Source organism: Schistocerca nitens, chromosome 1, assembly GCF_023898315.1.
Source record: "Schistocerca nitens isolate TAMUIC-IGC-003100 chromosome 1, iqSchNite1.1, whole genome shotgun sequence".
Taxonomy (NCBI): Eukaryota; Metazoa; Arthropoda; class Insecta; order Orthoptera; family Acrididae; genus Schistocerca; species Schistocerca nitens.
The window spans coordinates 159,689,803-159,714,360 of record NC_064614.1 but is presented as its reverse complement, the minus strand read 5'-3'; positions in this window follow the sequence as shown (position 1 = coordinate 159,714,360).

Sequence of the window (24,558 nt, the reverse complement as noted above, 5' to 3'; positions counted from 1 at the left end):
CACACATAAGGATATGAGGAGGACAGAAATAAACAAACATTAGTTTTCAGCATATAATTCTTTAGATTGGCAACATGCACATAAACAAACCAAACAGGAAGGGACATGAGGTGAACACACTGTAGTTATGACTTCAAATCAGTGTTTTCGGTAAAATGTCTACAGCTAGTGACAGAAGAAAAAAGAGCGAACATGAAAATGTGCTTATGTTCCATAATCTAAGTTTTAGTTCAACCTCCAGCATGTGACCAGGTGAGGGGAAACTCAGATGTTCGCCAAAAACTCGATTCACTGTAAGTAATCAGTTGTTGTTGTTGTTGTTGTGGTCTTCAGTCCTGAGACTGGTTTGAGGCAGCTCTCCATGCTACTCTATCCTGTGCAAGCTTCTTCATCTCCCAGTACCTACTGCAGCCTACATCCTTCTGAATCTGCTTAGTGTATTCATCTCTTGGTCTCCCTCTTCGAGTTTTACCCTCCACGCTGCCCTCCAATACTAAATTGGTGATCCCTTGATGTCTCAGAACATGTCCTACCAACCGATCCCTTCTTCTGGTCAAGTTGTCCCACAAACTCCTCTTCTCCCCAATCCTATTCAGTACCTCCTCATTAGTTATGTGATCTACCCATCTAATCTTCAGCATTCTTCTGTAGCACCACATTTCGAAAGCTTCTATTCTCTTCTTGTCTAAACTATTTATCGTGCACGTTTCACTTCCAAACATGGCTACACTCCATACAAGTACTTTCAGAAACGACTTCCTGACACTTAAATCTATACTCGATGTTAACAAATTTTTCTTCTTCAGAAACACTTTCCTTGCCATTGCCAGTCTACTTTTATATCCTCTCTACTTCGACCATCGTCAGTTATTTTGCTCCCCAAATAGCAAAACTCCTTTACTACCTTAAGTGTCTCATTTCCTAATCTAATTCCATCAGCATCACCCGACTTAATTCGACTACATTCCATTATCCTCGATTTGCTTTTGTTGATGTTCATCTTATATCCTCCTTTCAAGACACTGTCCATTCCATTCAGAGTAATCAGTTATTCACATAAAAAAAAGATGTGAACTTTTTTATAATCTGCAAGTATCACATATCAAAACAAAACTGAATCATTCTAGATTCCACCGAAGATGCCTTAAAATAAAAGGCGAAACGCGTCTTGAACCAATAAAGTACACTGGATAAAGAAAAAAACGTTTGTTACTTCCAAAGGAAATAATCAATAGCTGTAGATAATTAGCAAATTACATCTTATGACATACCAGCAAATTAGTCTCGGTTTAACTTCTCATTACACATGCTATTAAATGCTGTTTAAAAAAATTCATCTTTCCCTTCCGAAAAAACTGTAGTTTCTTTCATATCTTAGGTAGTTAAACAGATTTTGGATATTTATCATGCGACGAAATACATGAGTTTTTACAAGTTATCGTTTGCAAAAAGACACGTTTCGATTTCTTGAACCGTTTACGAAATTTGCAGTTGATACAACCACATGGTATACGACGAACAGGACGAAAGTATCGGTCGCGTAGCGAGCGACCCGTGCGCGCTCACCGCATAGCCCGTCCGCTGACATATCATTCAATATCTCGAGAATGGTGATAGCTATCGTTCTGCTCTCAGCTTTAAAAACAATTTCGATATGTTGACTAAAATTCACACACAATAATGTATTACCTAAAATGAACTGTACGCAAAGTCCATGCAATGCGTTTTTACCTCTGCACACTCATTCAGATTTCGTGTAAAGGTTTACGTAAATGCGATACAGCAAGTAACCACGACGAATAACGAAAAGAAATTCGGTCCTTTATCGAGAGAAGATATCAGGCTGTAACATGCCCAAGAATCAAATTTTTCTACCGTATAGTTTCCTTGGAATCGGATGATAAGTATTTCATAGCTGCCGCCGCGTCCGCGCCAGCGGTTGGGCGAAAGTTCGTGTGGCTCGGGGTTCCGTACCTGACGTCACGTTCAGCGCGTTCTGTGATTGGCGGCGCGCACCTGGAGCGCGGCACGCGGCAGCGGAAGCGGTTCGACATGGTCAAACCGCGATGCAGAGCCCGCCGCGCCTTGCCGCTGACGCCATTTCCATGGCAACCACGCCGCTGACGCGCGGTTTTGACGCGCGGCAGTCCTAGTGGGAACCGGCCTGAATGGCTTCTGCTGCCGCGTGCCGGACGGGCTGTGCGGTGACCGCGCGCGGGTCGCTCGCGACGCGACCGATACTTCGTCCTGCTCGTCCTAAACCATGTGGTTGTATCAACCGGAAATTTCATAAACGGTTCAAGAAATCAAAATGTGTTTTTTTGCAAACGATAACTTGTAAAAAGTCATGTATTTCGTCGCATGATAAATATCCAAAATCTGTTTATCTACCGAGATATGAAAGAAACTACAGTTCCTCGGAAGGGATAGATGAATTTTTTTTAAACAGCATTTAATAGCATGTGGAATGAGAAGTTAAACCGAGACTAATTTGCTGGTGTGTCATATGATGTAATTTGCTAAGTATCTACAGCTATTGATTATTTCCTTTGGTAGTAACAAACGTTCTTTTTTCTTTGTCCAGTGTACTTTATTGGTTCAAGACGCGTTTCGCCTTTTACTTTAAGGCATCTTCGGAGGAATCAAGAATGATTCAGTTTTGTTTTGATATGTGATACTTGCAGATTATAAAACAGTTCACATCTTTTTTTACGTGAATAACTGATTACTTACAGTGAATCGAGTTTTTGGCAGACATCTGCGTTGCCCATCACCTGGTCACATGCTGGAGGTTGAACTAAAACTTAGATTATGGAACATAAGCACATTTTCATGTTCGCTCTTTTTTCTTCTGTCACTAGCTGTAGACGTTTTACCGAAAACACTGATTTGAAGTCGTAACTACAGTGTGTTCACTTCATGTCCATTCCTGTTTGGTTTGTTTATGTACATGTTGCCAACCTAAAGAATTATATGCTGAAAACTAATGTTTGTTTATTTTTGGTCTCCTTATATGTGTGGCTAGCCAGTGATAGTTATAGAAAGTTGAAAGTGAATGCAGTAGTTGTCAGACAGTGGTTGAAAGATTTGGTGTTCAGCTGATTTCAGTTTTGGTTTAAATGCTTTGTGGAGGAGTGCATGGAAGAGTAAATTCAGTGCTTACATTAATAGATAAAATAGTAGAATAGTATTTCAACAGATGATTATCATCAGAATACTATCACCCAACCCCTTTGTCCTCACTCTTTGACGCCTGCATAATATGCCCTGTCAACTTACCCCTCTTGTAGTCAAAGTTTTGCCATAATTTCCTCTTCCTCCTCTATTTAATTCCGTACCTCTTCTTTAGATACACGATCCTCATATCTAATCTTCAGCATTCTTATTGATCACCACGTTTTGAAAGCGTCCATTGTCTTCTTGACAGAACTGTTCATCGCCCACGTTTCACGTTTTGAAAGTGTCCATTGTCTTCTTGACAGAACTGTTCATCGCCCACGTTTCACTTACATACAAGACTGCACTCCACACAAATACCCTTGTAAAATAGTACCCAATCATTAGAATTCATGTTCGATGTGAACAATTTTTCTTTTTGAGAACGCTTTTCTAGCTATTCAGTCTTCATTTTATATCCTCCCTACTTCTGCCTTCTCAATTACTGCTTCCCTTTCAAGTCATTGAAGTCTTAGAAATGCAGTTTTGTTTCTGCACAAGTTGTAGATAATCTTGTGGCCCTGTGTTTTATCGATGACATCTCCAGAGCTTCAAAGAATGTTTTAATTAAGACTGTCAAAATCTTTCTCTAAAGATGCAAATGCTATAAACACAGTTTCGCAGTTCTTCAGTGTGTCTACTTAGCTAAGTGGTAGGATCAGTATTGCCTTGCATGTTCAGACATCTCACAGGAATCCAACATTGTGCTTATGTTAGTTTGTACAACCCCTCCCACTCTCCTCTCTACATATTCCTTCCACTTTCTAGCATTCTCTTATTGTTTAGTTCTGGCTTGCCAAATGAGTTTTTGACAGTTGCTTCTCCTTTGAGCAAAGTTTTCTTTGTTCTTTCTCATTTCCATTCCCCTATGTTTTCCAAGTGCAAAATTGTGTTGCAATTTTGGACTTTCTGTCAACGTCTGTTTCCAATGGCCTACTTTTATTTGCTGCATTTTTATATTTTTCCCTCTTGTCAAATTTAATATATCACGTTTTATCTAACGATTTCTACTGTACCTTCTTCCCGTTCACATACTCTGCTGCATTCACCACTTCTTCTCTCAAAGATATCCATTCGTATTCTAGCGGATTCCTTCCTCTGTTTCAGTCAGTCGTTGCATTACGGTAACTTTAAGATTATCGAAAAACTGTGGGTCTTGACTTATTCAAGTTCCATTTCTTAATTTGCTACCGTTTAGTGTCTCTTTAGTTGTAAACCGCAGCTCGTAATCAATAATTTATTGTAGGTTTATGTCTGCACCAGGAAATATCTTATAATTTAAAAACTGGTTTCGAAAACTTTGTTCCAAATACGTATTATTCTTTCATGATTCTTAAGCAAGATGCTGGCGATGATTACATTATGCTCTGTGCGAAATTCTATCAGGTGGCTTCCACTTTCATCCCTTCCCCCAAGCCTTTGTGTTCTTACTGTTTTCCTGTACGTGCTACCGTATCACATTTTAAATTTTTGTCTCGCTTAACCATCTGAATAATCTTTTGTCGTACATTGTTTCAGTGTGTTAGGAGATAGTGAACAATCATGAGGAGTACATTGTACAGAAAATGAAAAATTGGTATGTCTTCACCCAACTTCGTCTTTCCTTCATGTAGGTGTAAGATATAGTTAATCAAACACACCGGGCGTTTCAGTGGGTCCCGCCCCGTACCTTAGTGGCTGTCCGTCATTGGCTACCGCTAGAGTCTGTCGCTTCCAGATGGGAACGCCAATTCCGCGAGCCGCCGCGTCAAAGCGGAAAACGCTTGCCGCTGCCGTTGCCGCACGCCGCGCTCTAGTGGAAACCGGCCTCGCGACTCGCCACGTGCCAAACGCAAGGATAACAGGTGGCCACACCAGAGCATCGATGCCAGTCGCCAGTGGCTTGTTGCTTGCTCGCATTGTAGAAATGACTCCTCCAACGCTGAGTCAGAAAACGTTTCTGGCAGGAACTGTGAGCTGTTGCGGGGAGTACCATCATAGTATTAATTGTAAGATAAGTGAACGTGGTGAGTTCAACATGTACAAACAACTTTGAGACTTTCAAGACACATTTTCTGGTTATTTACGGTCGACAGTAAAATCGTTCAATTCCTCTCTCATGGATACTGCAGAGAAACTACAAAAACCATATACTAATTACAGAGCTAGTATATCTTCTGAGTATATCTTCACGAAGAGGAGACCGAGCGAGGTGGCGCAGTGGTTAGACACTGGACTCGCATTCGGGAGGACGACGGTTCAATCCCGCGTCCGGCCATCCTGATTTAGGTTTTCCGTGATTTCCCTAAATCACGCCAGGCAAATGCCGGGATGGTTCCTCTGAAAGGGCACGGCCGACTTCCTTCCCCATCCTTCCCTAATCCGATGAGACCGATGACCACGCTGTCTGGTCTCCTTCCCCAAAACCAACCAACGAAGAGGAGACAGAGCTGCTGATATTGCCGTAAGTTCTTAGCGCTTTTTAAACAGTTACTATTAAAAAAAGTGCAATGGCTTGAGCTTGTAGTGTGTCTAGTATTTTAGGAAGTGGAAGCCAGTCAACAACAGATGAAAGTTTTACGCTGTTTCAAGACTTTCAGTCTCCAAAGCTGTCAAATGTTCCGCAAGTAGTTAACACACCTGAACCATAGAGGAAAAGACCTGCGTTTCACTGTTTCTAAGGCAATGGCTACCCGTCGTTGGACATTGAGCGAAAGAAATTGAAGCACTGGAGCAACAGTTTGATAGAATCAGAAATTGTTACCATAATGGTTGAAATTCCATCCTTGCAAAGTCTTACTTTACGGAGCAAAATTTAAAATGTAATTGTTACACAATTTGAAACGGCTCAAGATGTTATTTCTCTTTTGAAAACTGCCACAGTTAATGCTTCGTCATCCATGGTAGAAAGGAAACAAAGGAAATTACGTAGCAGCGTTTATCAGGTAAGTATAATCTTCGAAGCCACTAGACGACACGCCAGGAAAACCAAGACGACCGTTCGTCTAGCGACTAGCTTAAGTCAGCTAGCGCTCAGTGCGATCGGTTTCGTAAGTTCACAGATGTTCGTTAGCCTCACCGCACGATTTAAGACGAGCCACACAGACATCCGCACAAGAATGCCCCTGTGAACGCAGTCTGAAGTTAAACAAGCAGCTGTGCCGTTAAGCCGTCGGACGCATTGAGACGTGCACGATAGGCGTGTGACGTTGTCACGCATACTTTTTGCGCTCTCTCTCTCTCTCTCGCATATTTTTCTGTCAGTTGCCTGCAGTACTAGACGGATTGATCTTGTACTCCGTCACATATCCTTATCAGTAACCTACAATACGCATCATGATCATTGCGGAGTCCCGTTGCTGACCAACGACCTTTTGATGAGATTTATAAGATATGTACAAAGGGCAACAGTGCTTGTGGAAAGTTGATCCAAACAGTATATAAAGAAATGAACACACTTCCTGCGCCGCGTTCACAATGAAGTCACTTTCATCGTCCCAGGATGACCGGTTTCAACGGTTTTACGCTGCAATCATCTGATCTTTGTATAAAATTGCTATGTTATGCAACATGGCAATTTTATAACAAGTTCCGTTAGGTTAGATGATGACAGCCTAAGACTGTTGAAACCGGTCATCTTGGAACAATAGAAGTTCCTACACTGCGATCGCGGCGTACGAAAAGTGTTCATTGTCGACCATACTGTTTGCCCCACAGCATGTGTACCTTACAAAATACTATATAAATAAGAATTTAAATACTGAAGCTTATGATAAATTGATTACGTTTTGCAAACCAATTTTTCTCGAAGCGAACCGTGATTTGTTCGGAAAACAACTTACGAGACTCACTCTCCTTTATATACTTGTACCAACGTGTGGTACTGCCCCTTACTTTTATTTATTGCACATCGGAAGTTGACAATGGTTGTTAAGACTTTGATTAACATACTGGTTTGTGTAACAATACTTCAACACCTTTTTCTCCTTTGTCTCCTACTTGTGCAGGGTCTTAAACTTCCGTTCCAGGTTAAGGCACTATTTCCCTCAACACTTTTTACTACCCAATATCGTAATTATTTGGCCACATAATGTAACAGTGGCGTGTCTTTTTACTTGTTTTTAAACGGTGATGTTACTAAAAATTTTACTTAGATATCTGTGTGAATTTTCTTCCATGCAATTTCTTAAATAAAAATATTGAAACAATAAATAATGCTTTTTATTATTTACTTTCGTGACATTTGGCTGTTGTGCATCATGAAGTAAACATGTCGTGGGAATGATATTAGAAAGCGATAACTTGGAAATGGCCGTGGCAAATTTTAAATCTTGCTAAAAATCGTTCCTCCGCATATATCATCTTAAATAGTTTCGGTAAATGAGTAATTATCTTGCTGCTCTTTAATCGAAGAAGAATGATTGTGACGCTAATTGTTCTCCTTAACCCAAGTACCACGTTCTATTTGGTTTATATCCATGTTCATAGTTGCAACACCTTCTGCTCTAGTACCGCTAATCATACGTGTTCGATCAGTTTTCGCACGGAAGGTGGCTGCTACTAAAGTACTCGGCGCGCTCACGCCAAGCAGAATTTTAGTACTAACGAAACTCCATCCGCCACGAATGCGCGTGTACCTCCGCGCAGGTTTCAGCGTTTACACACGTGGCTCTCCTGAACGCCGACTCGTGGGTCGGTCAGAACGTGGGCCGTAACTTCTCTCTGTTTCCGGCCGGGTCGAAGATTTTCTTCGCCCTGGGACTGGGTGTTCTGTTCTTACGTTCGTATCGTCATAATTTACATTACACTGCCGATGTGACCGAATGGGAACATCCAGAAAGCCAATAAAATAAAATAAAAACTTCACTCTAAACACCTGCACCGTGGTTCTGCTCGCGTTCAGATGCGCCCCTCCGAGCCGCGCGGTTAAAACCACAGGTGTGAGGGGCGCTAAATACCGGCGTGTCATGCCGCGGCGTGCAATGTGAACACATCCTGAGACGGAGAAAGGACCAGTGCTATAGAGACTCCACTTCTCTCCCCAACATAACAAGTTCAGAGCAACGGTATCCGCGAAGAAAGTTGTAGCGCCGGCCGGAGTGGCCAAGCGTTTCTAGGCGCTACAGTCTGGAACCGCGCGATCGCTACGGTCTCAGGTTCGAATCCTGCCTCGGGCATGGATGTGTGTGATATTCTTAGGTTAGTTAGGTTTAAGTAGCTCTAAGTTCTAGGGGACTAATGACCTCAGAAGTTGAGTCCCATAGTGCTCAGAGCCATTTGAACCAAAGTTGTAGCCATAGTATTTTGTGTCACACGGAATCTGCTGCTGCTCGATTTCTTCACCAATGGAGAGACTGAATGTTGCCAGTGATTGTACCACGCTGGAACGGTGACAGAAGGTGATTCGTAAGAAACTACGGGGATTGCTTTGGAAATGTGTCGTTCTTCTAACGAGGAGGTGCTTCTGGATAACATGACGGCTTACTGCTCGTTCATTTTTTTGTCATGCGAGTTGTGATCGGTTCTGCATTGAGGTGCGGTTTATTATTAAAGTTTCGCAAGGGTACATTCGTAGAAGAGTCCACAAATATGTTGCTTCCTCCTACGTGTATCTCGTGAAAGTACCGCGAAAATAGACCCGAGCCCACACAAAGGCTTATCGGCAATCGTTCTTCCTGCGAACTATTCACGACAGGAACAGAAAAAGGGGAAAGTGACAGTGGTGCACGAAGTACCCTCCGCCACACACTGCAAGGATGCTTATGGAGTGTAGATGAACTGCACTGTTCCCCATATATCCGTGGGTGATGCCTGTCGTCAAGACGCTTGACGCTTTTGTAGCCCACGATAGCTGTCTGGCAACGGCCCTATTGCCTTAATCTACACTTCGCAACAAAATTAAAGGATGACTTTTCGAAACACTGTAATTGTCTCCCATTGCACAGCATAAGTTTGAAATTTGCCTCAAAGGTGCCTACAACATTCGTTTGTAGTAGTGAAAAAGCGTGAGGCCCTGCAACTTCACCCTCCGGCTCGGAGACGCTTCAGACAACATGGTGTCGACATATGGGAAAAAAGACCACAGCTCAAAAGTTCATGTGAGCTGTAAGCAGTGACGAAGCGTCCGTTAAGGCCCTAAGACTGAGCCTACCCAAAAAATTCCAAAATAATTCGTCCAAATTGAATTTAATCCGATCTTATTACGCACCTTCGTAAACGTTTTCAAATATTTTACGTTTGAACTTTGTATATGCACCCGTCAGTACAATGCATCACTCTTCTAGCTTTGTAACCAGTAGCAGCTCGGAATTATGTGCTTGTTAGGAGCATGCGCAGTGAGCCCCTTTTTTTGTTTTACGTGGCGGATGGGTTTCTACAGCGTGGATACGGTTTTTAAAACCTGGCGTTAGATTTGATCTGCTACTCTTCAGCAGGTGGACACACACCTAAGTGTAATGACAAGCCTTTGAGCAGTTCCCCAACAGATAGCGCTGCTTCGCATCGTGTAGCACGATAGCAGCAAGCCGGGCAGAATGAGAAACCATCAACTCGTAATTTAAGTGTTTATTTAAAAAATTAAGAACAAGAAGACATTCATAATTCCTAGAAAATAAATTTGAATGCATGTTGTTGCAAGCAGACAGGAAATGGCCTATGTGTTTTCATTGTTCCTCAGATTAAAATTCAGCATTACTTATTTCAAACGTTGGTAGTTGTGTAGTGTGTCTGTAGATTTTCATATCAACAGTACCAGACGTGCTTACGGTGCAACGTCGAACATGAATTTTGTAGCTAAAATGTAGTAAGCATTGGCAGTGATCAAGTGATTAATGAAATATATTTCGGTGTACCCTGTCGCATATGAAGTGTCGTCGTCAGCCTGTCTTGACATTCATTGAGTTGTTGAAAGGAAAACTGTAAGTTGTCTAATATTTAAATAATGATGTTGTAAAGCATGGTGTTGCCGACTACCTCAATTTCCCATGCACGCGTTTATTTCATCACAAGATCCACTGAATATTTTAATTGAAAGCCCTGCATTCTCCTCTCGACTTTCTTTGAAATATAAACTCCTGGTGAAGAACGAAAGTCGACGTCAAATGGAACATTCATAAGACGTTTCCAAACACAATCGTACAATTCAAGACCATAGTTAAGTGGCAGCGTTGCAAGGAACAAACTTCTGTGCTTTTACTGTGTACAATTTGGAATGGGTAACGACAGTTTTGAATGGCGTAAACGGGGAATGGCCGAAGTGTCTTCAAGATTTCCTTTCGGAAGCTAAAAAGCACGAGTGTTCCTTTTCACATATCAGTAAATAAAGGAAATTATTTAGAACTTTTGGATTTCTTGGCAGAAGAACAACTCTGCATGAAAGCTCATTTAACATCCGTTGGAGTATTTAAAGGCACTTCCCTGGCACATCGAAGGATTTAATAGCTTGTATTAAGGACGTTCTTAAACAGCAGATTGCAAAAGAAGTTAACAATAATTCTTTTATATCGGTACGAGTCGACGAAACAACGGATGTCTCAACTAGAAGTCAAATGAGTGTAATTTTTCGTTTTGAAAACAATGAATGAAGAGAAATAAAACAGAGATTAGTGGTGTTTTATGGCATATCTAAAGACTGGAGTGCACCAGGCATAGCCACTGTTTTGTTGCAAGTGCTAAGTAGTTGGAATACCGGTAATGATAAAAATAAATCAATCTCGCTAACGTACGACAGCTGTTGTACAGTGACACAGGAAAATTATGTTGTCCATTTTGTTTTGAACTAAGCGTATCCTTATGCCCTCTCTATCCACTGCCATGACATCAGGTGAACCTAGTCCTCCTCTATGCTTCTAAAAAAATGAGGCAGTCAAAAATTTCTGTGGCAAATCTATCAGGATTTCAACTATTTTTAGCCGTTCCAGTAAAAGAAGTGTACTTCTGAGGGAAAGGGGATTTAAACTACCAGGTCCTTGTGAAACAAAGTGGAATTTTCATTCACGCGTTGTACAGATCATTATTCTTAACTGTACAGACATGAGAGCAGCAGTTAATGATGTGATAAACAAAGCAGAGTGGGATGATAAATCTTACATCAAGCAACTGGGCTAAATAGTGCAGTGGATGACCAGACTTTTCTTTTTCTACTGTACCTGTACAATTCGATTTTGCAGCATACAAGTATCTTGGTTGACATCTTGCAAAGTAAAGCTGTGGACATAAGACGTTGTAAGCCTGCAATTGAAAACTGCATTGAGGCTGTTGAAAGACTAAAATGAGAGGAAATTATTCTGAAATGCCTAGTGACTGGAAGCTAAGAGCCGTATAAATTAATTTTAACGGAACAGAAGTATGTATTCAGAAATTGAGAAGGCTAGTTAGTATTCGAAGTAAACGACGGAACTGGAGTCCAGGACTTCCATGAAAAAGATTTTACAGGACTTGTAAATGAGAAAAAGTTCTCAGGTTGCAGTAGGCCAAACAGTTTCCCTATACGTGAAGTTGAAGAACTACTTAAAATATATCCTTTATTGATAATGTAAAACTGAAAAGGTAACTTACGTTATTTACAGCAGTGAGGAGAAACGTCTAGAGCCTCAAGACCTCCTTAAATCCATTGTAAACAATGGATTAAAAAACGTGTTCTCCGAATATGTGAAATTTCTTTCGTTTGTTCTTGCAATTCCAGTAACCACTGTGTCTTTCAAAAGAAGCATGAGTACATTAAAAAGCGTTAAAGCCTACCTTCACAGCACAGTGACAAATGACGGACTGTATGACATGACGATTTCGGAACTGTGAAATCTTCAACCAGTTGGGAAGCTTCCATATCTCCTGTCATCGATATTGATGCCTAGAAAAGCGGCAGGAGGATAGAACAAATTTATAAAAAGGTGTAACGGTGCATTACTCTGTGTTATATTTTTATGAATGTTTTTTAATATTTTATGCATTTATTTCTAACAATTTTTGTAGAAATATGTAACCTAGTTACTTCTGCAGTGTTTCTATTGTGCAAAATTTGTTTTATGTTTTTTCTTCTTTTTTTCGAAATTCGTAATTCTCAGCCTACTCTAGGAAAAAATACCACGCTTCGTCAGTGGCTTTAAGGTGGATTAATAATGTTATATTGGCACTAAATTTCACCACAACTTTGCCCAGTGCCATCGTGGACTTGTTACAATTGTTACAATTACCCGCATTTAACTCCTTATTTTGACGCCTCTGGGGTGGAGGCCAGAATCGCGGCGCTCATCGTTGAAATCACGCGGTTTTCGTATTGGTGGCAGAGGAAATCATTTCACACAAACCTCCGCTCAGAATCGACACGAAAAAGCCTCGGCAGGTGGGCTTCAATGAACAACGCCTCCCTTGGGGCGCTGATTCCTACACATTTCGCGGTCGAAAACGACAGTTCGCAGTGCGATGACCAACAGGACGACGTTAGGTAATCCGTTCGACACCCGTAAGTGGGGTGTGCCTACCTGCAGGCGCTAGAGCTGCCGCGAGACTGAATTGGTGTCGAAGCTTCTGACAGGTGTATTTCCTTTGTGCACAAAAAAGGTGTAAGGGCGGCACCGAGTGTGTTGCCGAACTGGGTGGTCTTAGAAGACCACTTTGTCATTTTATTTGCGCATGTGTCAATGCCGAACCCTCCCATCATCACGCCACAAGAGCGCGCGAAAAAAGAGGGATGAAAGAGCACAAAAAAACTCTTTTCTCCTTCGGATCACGCTCAAATTTCGTCTAATCTTTTGAACGGTCTCTAGTGATACCAACCTGGACGACACAGCAAAAACTGCAGTCAAGTTATTCTCCGAAGGGGTGAGATCATGGTCAGTGGGGTTGCAGCCCTGCAAAGTCCATAGAGTAGTATTGAGACACCCAGTGTGTAGCAGCAGTGTCCAATAACGTCGAAAAGAACCTTTGTCAAGAACCTCGTCCTTTTGCTCATCGGACTGCGGACTGTCGCTTTGGACCGCTAAATGTGTGGGAATCAACACCCCAGGAGAAGGGGTGGTTTCATTGACGCCCCCTATGCCAACCTCAGAGGTCTTATTGTGTCGATTTTGAGCGGCGGTGTGCCTGAAATTGTTTCCTCGGCAACCCACACGAAAACTACATGATTTCAATGACGGGGGCCGCAGTTGTGTCTTCCACCACAGAGATGTCAAAAAAAGAAAGGCGAAATGTGGGTAAGAGGTGTAACGACTTTCCCATCGTGTGGCACGTCCAGGATTATGGCGAAATCTGGTGCCAATGGAACTTCATTAACCTACCTTACGACTCACATGAGCTGTGACCTTTTTCTGCATGTGTCGACACCTTGGTGTTTGAACCGTCGCCAAGCCGGAGCGTGAAGTCGCAGGTTGTAGGCACTTTGAGCAACATTTCAAACTTATGCGTCGCAATGGGAGACAGTTACGGTGTTTCTAAAAAGTGATCCATTACTTTTATTGCGCATTGTAGGCCCTCGCGATACGCCCTGAAGGCGCTGGCACTTGAAAACCCCCGTGCCTGCACCGTGCCGTGCGTCGGGCAACCACGACCTGGCCGCGGTGACATGCACTGACAGCGTGCGTTTTTCTCCTGTTCTCGACCCTCACGCGGACAACCAGTAGAGCCACGTGACATCCCGAGCTACTCCATTCGCTATGCCGACACACACACTCACAAAGTGACTGTGTCTAATTCAGTTGCTCTTGAGTAAGTGTTTTATAGATAATGCCATGCCTAGTGCGAATCTGTTAAGGACCAGATACAGAAATGTTTGCGATCTGCGCGCCATAACTATCGCGTCACAGGCTACCTGCTACTTGCTTGATAATGGTATCTGCATGAACACTGCGACAGTGAGACGTTCCTGCGCATATCTGATCGGCCGTCGGCTTACCATCGTCACCATTCTAGTCTCTTTGCTTACCATGTTTCTTCGTTTCTGATCTGTTTGTTAAGTATTCTGCATTCAGACCTATGGTGGAGATGGCTGATATGGAGACGATGGGAGAAGTAGGAATAGCATCGTGAGAAAATATATGATCTTTACGTGTTGATGGAAAGACAAATAAGCGTTGACGTACACTATATGGACATCTTTCAGTGCTTCACACAGTATGAAACATATGATAAGTAAAGATGTGGAATGAATAACAAAATTAGCAGCAGTAGTAAAATGCAAGATGATATTTCACAGCTTCTTCAAGTAATAAATCAGTCAGTGAAGGTTACATTGTAATTTGTGCAGTAACTGGCTACTTAGTGGGCTACACAGGGTTACTCGTAAGTAACGAATGTGCGAAAACTGCAAAACGTACAGAAAATACAACCTATTATAAGGTACAGCACCTCCTCAAGTTTTTAATTCTAATTACATTTGGCAACATTTGTGACACGCCAAGAAGATGCTGACACAAACTGGCCGCGAAGGCAGGACATCCGCCTGTGTTTTAAATCTGTTCAGTGGGTTGCCGATCTGCAGGTGCGAACTAATTCGATGCAACAATACGAAGCTTGGCACGTCTGCATGTTCTGCACACGCCTGCTCCCTAGTTCAAATACGCCAAATACGCTTATTAAGAATTGAAGCTCGGGAAGATGCTTTGTCCACTGATGTGTATCATTTCTCTGTACGTTTTGTCATTTTCGTATCATGAAACACCGAATGGATTTATAAATAACCCTGTTAGTGTAGACAAAATTAGACTTTTGCTGGCCAATAAGTGTGCACAAGCTGGAAATAATTTTAATCCACGTCAGGCGTCCCAAATAAGAGTTAAATGAGCTTACGACGATTTTTGGCTTGTGTCAAACTTTCGAGGGCCGTAACACCACGGAATTTTGGTCTTGTTTCAGATTTTCGCTTATAACTCGAAAACTGTACAGCCTACAGAAAGTTTCCAAAACACCAGCATAAAAGCATAGAATGGCCTATTTAAAAGTTAAAATCGGTTCAGAAATATAGCCACAATCGACCGTCAAAGATGGGCAGTATTTACCAACTTGTGAGTCATGCTCACGTTCCGAGGACTGTAACTAAAAAACGGCTACTCCAAATGAAACGTGTCACACATGATAGCTGTAGAGCATCAAATTCTTTATAAAAAATCTCACTCCTTTGCAAAAATACAAATAAAAATGTGACAGTACTCGTAGCGCTAAATTCCTACCAAGACTTCTTGAGGAGTTAACTTTTGAATGCCAAATCATTAACATTCGTCCAAATATTCAAATTTACGGACAACTACCCATTTAGGTAGCTAGTTCTATGTATTAATATTAATTAATCACCATGCCGCTCTAAGATGACGATAAACGGATTTAAATATGAAAAAATATCAAATTAAAGGTTTTATTAATGGAAAAGCAAGTCAATTACAATACAAAATTGGTGAGATAGAAATTTTTACAAACATTTTTAAACAATTATAGTCCTGTATTTTCATCAATTTACATTTTTTTTATGTTTTCTGCATTTATGGGAAGATGGTCCGGGAGAGGAAATGATGTCGTCCAATTGTTCCTCTTGTTCTGGCATGGGATGTAAATCGATTTCCTCATCGACGATACCAGTCTCATCGTCGATTTGCGTCGAATCAAGAAATATGTCCTCTTCTGTTAGAGAACTAAGGCATGAAAGCCACTTGCAATCGCTGCATATGGCCGAGCACTTGATGGACGCTTTCCTGCAGGAATAAGCTACTTCGTATCCCTTCTTGCACGTGTGGGATATTTTGTTAATTTTTTTGTGGGGTGCTGGTGGATGTGTGGTTGAAAGAGGGATAGGGCTGTTTTTTTGTGGTCTTCCATCCCCGTTTCAATGGATCCCGCTGAATGTTCCTCCACATATAAAACTAGCAAGTAGACCGTGGAGGGAAAGCTGGCGAGCAGCGGCTTCGGCGCAAGCCAAGCTTGCCAGCCTTAAGTTATTATTTTTCAATATAGCCATCTGGAACAGTTGCAGACGAATTTCATTCAAAGGTTTGGAGCTGCCACCCGTGTACGAACGCATAATGAACTTCACTCCTGCCTCAGCGACCTTTCAGGAGTAGCGTTCGGACCCAGGAAGACTGACGCGACGTGTTGGAAGTTTGCGATCTTTTGAAATGCGTTTATAAATTTTAATTTGTCCATCCGAGAAAAAGGTAGAGGTGGTGTCACAGCCACTGAAGACGCGGGGAAATAACACGCTTTTAGGCGTCCTCAGATATCTTAGAGCTGTTCGGGCTATAAATGAATGTCTTGGTTGTCTTTTCCAGGTTTCATAAGGAATTTTTTGGTGATAGGTTCTTCATGCTCACTACTCTCAAGTTTGTGGTCAGTCAGCAGGACCAACAAATGAGCTTTGGCCTGCTTGACGTCTTACCCTTCACCATGTAATTTTTTTGTCAACACTTGAGATATTACCTATCTTATTAAATTTTTTTTAGTAAGAAACGTTCTTTTGGCATAGTTAGTGACATCGCCACATCAGGAGCTGATGATTTAGCGCGGGCTCTTCGGACACGTTCAGCACATTCTATGCTTTTGTCAGCTTCCTCCTCAGGGTATCCGTTAAACACCATGGTGCAATTTGGCCAAAGTGCTATTTGACGTTGTTTACGTGCTTATTGAAGTATTCCATACAATCCGATGTAAGAGGAACTCACCGACTAGGACGAAGCCTGGGTTAATTGTAATTTTAGCTTTGAGTGGCATGGTCAGTTTAAAGAGGTCTGATTTTCTTGTCTTCCACATTATTCTGTCATAATTAAAAAGAGTTAATGGCTAAGGGACTAACGCAAAGGCTAAGTATCACTCGTGTTGTGGTGGTGACTTCATATGGAAAGCGATTCAACAGAAAGTTGTATCATGACTGACAGAGCTAGTTCACCATTCGTCTTGACTGTGCACTTGGCGGCTTGTTAGGGTACTAATGGAAGCTTTTCCCTTGAATATTTTCCGTGCTTTAGATGCACCTTTTATGATTACCAAAACATCAATACGTTAATCAACACAAATCACTATCAAAAATGGCTCTGAGCACTATGGGACTCAACTGCTGTGGTCATCAGTCCCCTAGAACTTAGAACTACTTAAACCTAACTAACCTAAGGACATCACACACATCCATGCCCGAGGCAGGATTCGAACCTGCGACCGTAGCAAAACACTATAATTTACCTACTTAATAACTTATTGATAGGTAGGGTAGCTATGTAACTGAATTGCCCATAGATTTGAGTATTTGTACTAATGTGGATGATTGGCGTTCAAATTTATTTGACTTCACAAAAAAGTCCTACTTAGCAGGAATTTAGCGCTACGATACTTTCACGTTCCTATTTGTTACCTTTGTAAGGAGTGAGTCAGTTTTAAAATTTCGGAATTCTTTTAACGTAAAATTTGATGATTTATAGCTTTCGCGTGATACTTTCCATTTGGAGTAGCCGTTTTTGCGTTGCAGTCGTTGGAACATGAGCATAACTCACTTATCCGCCAAGTTGGTAAAACCGCCGATCTCGGAAGATCGTTTGTGGCTAAACGGCTGAGCCAATTTTAACTTTGAAGTAGATCATTTTACGCGAAATTTTTTGCTCTTTCATTTTCGAAATTTTCTGTCGGATGTATCGTTTTGAATTATAAGCGAAAACTGAAATAAATAAAAAAAAGTTTTTTCGGCACTCAGGAGTTTATCATAAGCCAGAAACGGCGGCAAATTAATTTAGTTCTTATTTGGGATGCTGAAAGTCGATTAAAATTGTTTCCAGCTTGTGCATATTAATTGGCCAGTGCGAACATTTTCGGAAAATTTTTTCCTGGACTATGTCCATAGACCATACTATCACCTAAAGCGAAAGCAAGAATTTAAGAGGGCTTCTGTCGTATTCTTTGCACTTCACATTCGAAGTACTCTAGAGAAGAGGACATCAACGCGGCGCAGCTTGGAGCAAATGTCGGTGCTTCCTTTGGACCTTTCAGTGCAAAGAAACTGCTGTACAATACCATATCTTTGTTGGGGGCACTGCCTCTTTAGTACACTATCCCGACACTAGTGGGAGCCCTTGCGTGCCTGAGCGCCGAAGTGGAAACGTAGGACCAGGTACTGCGCAGTCGCATCTGGCCACGTGGCACTACTTCTTTACGACCGTTGTTCTGCGACATGGTTGGCATATCAGACACACAAATCTCGTCATTTTCGTAGGAAGCATTGAATATCGCATTTGTAAAGTGGCAGGAGGAAGTGCTCGGAAAAAATACTAGCCGTCGTGTCTGATGGGGGGTGAGTGTAGGGATAAAGGTACGTTTGAAAGCTACTTTCATACATTTTTCTTGTATACCTCGAAAAAAAGGCCTCTAACGCAACGTATCCCGCCACAGAATTAAACTACATTATATTTCCTACAAATAATGTACTACTCGTTTTTTCTGTAGGGAGCTCGCGCTCAGAGTGTGAGAGAATAGTGAAAATATCGCGATCGCACATAAGATGTAGTAGCTTAGTAGGATTTTGTAGGCCAGTTTGTGGTATCTTGGGCATTAATAAAGCGAAGAGGATTACTCATAACTGTGGTTGCCTCATTTACAAGGTTGTCAGTTTGTTGTAGTTTCCCGACTTAATCGACCACGAGTGTTGTATGTCAGCTAGTTCGTCTCGACTTCCTTACAGCTCTGTGGTGCGTTGCAAACAATTATTGTTTACACTGTTTATGTCTACATCACGTCCGGTTTCAGTCGCCAATGCCATTATCCAGTGCTTATACGTGAGAAGTTTTCAGAGAATGCAGATTCATTTCATGTCAGTACTACAGTTGCGGAACCTGCATCAGCATGCTACATATGCTGGACCTGAAACGAATTCCTTTTAACCTCTGACCACACTATCCTCTTCTCCCTTGCATAGTTACGACTTCTTTTTGTATTCCGTTACGGCGGGATGTACCGGTATCTGCTTTGGCACCCGTGTTACCCCCACCCCATCTCGTGAAATGGGCAGCTAGGTCCCTTCAATCTCACCAACCAGTTCATCTCAGTTCACCTCTCCATCTGTGGAACAATACACTCAGGTGACAAAAAGTCATGAGATAAGCGATATGCACATATACAGAGGGTTGCAGTATCGGCAAAAAAGTATAAAAGGCAGGTTATTATTATGAAAAGGTTATTCATATGAAAAGGTTTCCGACGTGATTGCGGCCGCACGTCGGGAATTAACAGACTTTGAACGCGGAATGGTAGTTGGAGCTAGAAGAAGCATGGGACATTCTATTTCGGAAATCGTTAGGACATTCCATATTCCGAGATACACAGTGACAAGAGTGTGCTGAGAATACCAACTTTGTCTCACCACAAACAGCGCAATGGCCGACGGCCTTAACGAGCTACGGCAGCAGACTACCGACTCGAGTGCGTTTTTTGACAGCACGACATCAGCTGCAGCGCCTATCCTGGGCTCGTGACCATATCGGTTGGACCCTAAACGACTGGAAAACCGTGATCTTGTCAGACGAGTCTCCCTTTTAGTTGGTTAGAGAACCCAAGGTGTCAACAAGGTACTGTGCAAGCTGGTGGTGGCTTTGTAATGGTGTGGGCTGTGTTTACGGGGAATGGACTGGCTCCTCTGGTTCAAGTGAACCGATCATTGACTGGAAATGATTATTTTTTGCTACTTGGAGACCATTTGCAACCAATCGTGGACTTAATGTACCGAAAGGACGTTGGAATTTTTATGAATGACAATGTACCCTGTCACTCGGCCGCAGTTGTTCGCGATTGGTTTGAAGAACATTCTGGACAATTGGAGCGAATGATTTGACCACCCATATGGCGCGACATGAGTCCATCGAACATTTATGGAACATAATCGAGGGGTCAGTTTGTGGACAAAATCGTGCACTGGCAACAATTCCACAATTAGGGACGGTTATAGAGGCAGCACGCCTCAGAATTTCTGCAGGGGATTTCGAACAACTTGTTGAGTACATGCCGGGTCTAGTTGCTGCACTACGCCGGCAACGGGAAGTCTGACACAGTATTATGACGTATATCGTGAGTTTTGTCTCACCAGTGTACATCATTAATAATTACAGAATTAAAAAGATTCTTGCGCCACGTTATTGTGGTCATGTGCTAGTATCAAAAGTAACTGTCGTTTCCAGGAAACGAAGGGGAAACTAAAAGTAATGAGAAATCCTTTCCTGCGGACAAAGAAGCGCTAGTGAGGGTTCCCTGCTAAATGCTCTTATTACACTCGATTAGGTGCCCTCGTTTGTGTGGGGACGTCAGTTAATTCCGGCTAGTGGTGTTTGCGTTCGAAGATCTTTATTATAACAGAAGGAGCCGCAGCCAACGCCGACTAGAGAATCCAGGACATATTCGACTGCCTCTGCCAAGCTGTAGTCGCGACCTGCCGACGTACTAACTCTAGTGAACAGCTTGGGACACCGATCCCTGTTCGAGATAGTTCGCCATAGTTAGCCTCGGACAGCTGCATTTAAACTCCGGTGACCAGCCCGTCACCTTCGAACAGCTGGGCAGTAGCACAACGTCGAGCCTGTGCCAGTCAGCGCCGTACCGATGACGTTGTCATCAGCACCGTCGCTGGGCCTCTAGCCTTTGTCCACTGTCAGGTCACCAGACAATTGGGTGCAGCTCAGCGACTGGTCGCCTTCATAGGACTACGCCGCTGGCGTCCAGCCATTCCCGATCCTCCGAGGTTCAACGAAGGACTCGTTCACTCTGTGCCACTAGCAGGCACGAAGCAGTCTGCCATATTCGCGGTGACAGTAGCCAACTTCTGGTCGTCCATCTAAGGCCCGGGTAAAGCGGGACTTCTCTTGACGCAGCAGCAGCGGCGGCTGCGCGCGGCCCGCTGGTAGGTCAAAACACCGAGAGACGCCGCATCGGAGAATTTTGCAGCGCTCGGCGGGGTTCCACTTTAGCAACACCCAAGACTGACGAAAGTAAATAACAGCAATAAAGAGTTTCTTGTATCGACAGACTGACATTTCTTCTGCGCCCACATCCATTCCCGGTAGAGAACCACCGCTCACACCAAGACGTCCATACGCCCCGTTACACTAGGAACAGGGAAAATCACAACAGTTCATATCAAATAAGAAGTTGTCTTTTTATCTTTGGTCGAAAGCTGCCAGACATTCCAGTCTGTAGCTGAGGGTGTTTTGGTGGAGTAGCATTTCCTTCCGTAGGTCTGCTCGCAGTCGTCTTAGCAGTTAAATAAAGTTAATAATACTGGTTACTAATTCATATCATCCTACTTGGCTTTCTTCGAGGGTTTCGATGAACCGGACTTCCATTGTCTTGGTTGTTGCTTGGAGTTTGGGTCATATGTGTAACACTACACCTCATCGCCTGTAACTTTCATAAAATCGTGTTGCCAACACAGTGTTCTGTCTCTATAAAACCGGCCATCGCGTGGAATAGCTTTTATATAAACAGACACTTCAGCTGCACGGACCCTTGATTTGATGAATTATTCCGTAATGTCGGGGAGAGTCCATGATTTTCTTCATCGTTCAGAGAGAACCCATGAATTTCTTCATCGTTGCAGTTCAATCTTTTTTACCAGATTACAGTACATAATGGTTTCCATATAAAAGATGAACCCAGTAGTGGAGTAAAATAAAGAATTTTTTTTGTTAAGTGGAGTGATTAGTCACCATTTCAGTTAACAGTTAGGGAAGCAGCAGCGCACTCAAAATAGAGAGAAGCCAATAAGTAATTGACGTTTCCATGCACTTTACGTTTGGGTCAACTCGTTTAGTGTAGTGGAGGTATCTATTTCGAGAATCTGTCAGTACCGTCTCTCCCACCTACACACTAAAGAGATTGTATTTATTTAAAAATAAGTAGCTGCTTATATAACAACTTATTATTGACGAAGAGTTTCGATCACACTGATCATAACGAGGTCCTTGCATATCAACGGAACAATTTTTATCTGTAATGTCTTGAAACTAAACGAAATCTGTTAAGACAGACGCTGGTAGTCAGTAAAAGGTTTTTATTTTTTTGGGTAGCATATCTTGGTGCTCATTACCATCTTTAAATATTTACAAGGTGTGTGTGGCACCATCAATATAAATTTTACTTTGTTGTACTCGTCTATGGTTTCTCGTTTGTACATCGGCTAGACAAGCTGGAAACGACCCAGTCTGCTGCTGATAGGTCTCCGTCTAGAGGTCACGTGCTGGACCAGTCATTTGTAAAGAGCCACACCCATTGTAGAGTCTGCTAGTATCTGACTGCCCTGCTGGATCACGACGAAGCTCTTGACCTGACCGCACGAGGATCACTACTAGAGTTCCCTGGACTCACCTAACCTCTCGGATGAGCGTAAAAGGCTTTACAGGCAACAGAAATACTGCAGAAGAGGAAACACGTAGCGTCTTCAGCAACAGCTTTTCACACTTGGGGACAGGAAACTCGCTAACGTGAGTTCTCTAGTGCCGCATTTCTCATCCTTTTTTTTTTTTTTTCTCTTTGGAGCACGTCAAGATGAGTTCAAAACTTTTACGGCTACCCTACATGTGATTTTTTTTCGCTCCATGCAACTAAACAAAAATAAGAAATACATTTTTTTACTATGGAACGAGTATGAGATGCAAATTTTACACATTTATTACATTGATTTACATTTATTCTCAGTAGCCGAACACGCCACTTGGATCCGTCCATTCGTCCTGTGAAGCACATAGCGTGATTAGTTAGGGGAGACCCCCGTCGCAAAGGTGCTGTTGCGATGATGTCGAACGTACTGAAGTCTCTCCCGTCGATGGATCTTGGCCAGCATTTTTCTATAGCACGCCGCCTGGCGACTCGCTGCGCCTCAGTTAATGGTGAACGGGCACATCAAAGGCACATTGGGCTCTGCAGTTTCTACAGCCATTCGCGATACACTTCACCACCGAGGTACGTGAACAGTTAACAGATTTTGCCGTTTTAGGAATACTACTGCCCAAGCCGTGGAAGCCTAAATTCACCCCATTTTCTCGATCTTACAAATACCCTCTAGCAGCTGCCACAACAGGAACAGTGGTTTGGAATATTTAACTTTACTGAGTTAACGTAATGGCTGTTAGCCGACTTCCCAGATGGTATCGTAAATGAATGGTTCTGATAATAGTTTAAGTACACTATGGAATCGATTGCACCAGTTCCCCATCCGGCCATATGTTTCCCCTAAATCACGTAAGGCGAATGTTGGGATAGTTCCTGTTTCGCTTCTGTTCTCGAATCCGAGCTTGTGCCTCTTTGAAGGACACTTGTGAGACAGAGTTAGCAGCGCCTGACAGAGCTTGAAAGGGGCATCATTGGGGGTCTCCTTTCGGCGAGCTGGTCGAATTGTGCAATATCGTTTCGTCGATCGTTCGGATGTGACAGTGACATGGGAATGTTGATAGCAGGCATACTCGTCGTCAAGGCCCCCGTCGACCAGCTTCTGACGACCACAAGAGAGGATCTTTGTATTGCACACCAAGTACATCGTAACTATTAATGGACTCCCTGCTGCGTTCTGCAATTCCATGCTACTGGTAGGACACTAGCGTAGCTGAACTAAGAATTTATCGTCTCATGTGTAGGGTGCGATAAACAACACAATACAAACGGCTGCATTTGGAATGGTGCCATGGCCGGGGAGCGTGATCTGTTGGTGAACGGCATCGCATTGTGTTCAGTGATGATTTGTGGGTCTGCTCTACCCGGATGACGGTCGTCGGAGAGTATGGCGGTGATATGGGGAGAGGTCCCATTCTTCCGATGGTTTAGAGAAACATACCAGTGTCACTCCCAGCGCCATGGTGTGGGCACCGATCGGGTGTGACATCACGTCACGGCTGCTAGTGATTGAGGGAACTCGCACAAGCGTGAGTCACAGACATCCTGCGTCCGTAAGTTTTACCCCTCATGCGACAGTGTCGTGGTGTCCTTTTTCAACAGGACAATACACACGTGGTACCAGTTGCTATGAACTGTCTGCGTTATGTTGTTGTACTACCTTGACCGTAAAGATCCCCAAATCGGTCCCGATGGAACGTGTGTGGATCCATCTCTGATGTCAATTTTTTCCCAATGCCATTCCAGTATACACTGATCATCCAGAACATTATGACCACCTACCTAATAGCCGCTATGACCAACTTTGGCACGAATAACAGCGGCGACGCGTCGTGGCATGGAAGCAATGAGGCATTGGTAGATCGCTGGAGGGAATTGGCAACACATCTGCACACACAGTGCACCTAATTACCATAAATTCCGGGGATGGGGTGATGAGCTCTGTGCCACGTTCAATCACATCCCAAATGTGTTCGATCGGGTTCAGATCTGGCGAGTTGGGGAACCCGCACATCAATTAGAATCCGCCACTGT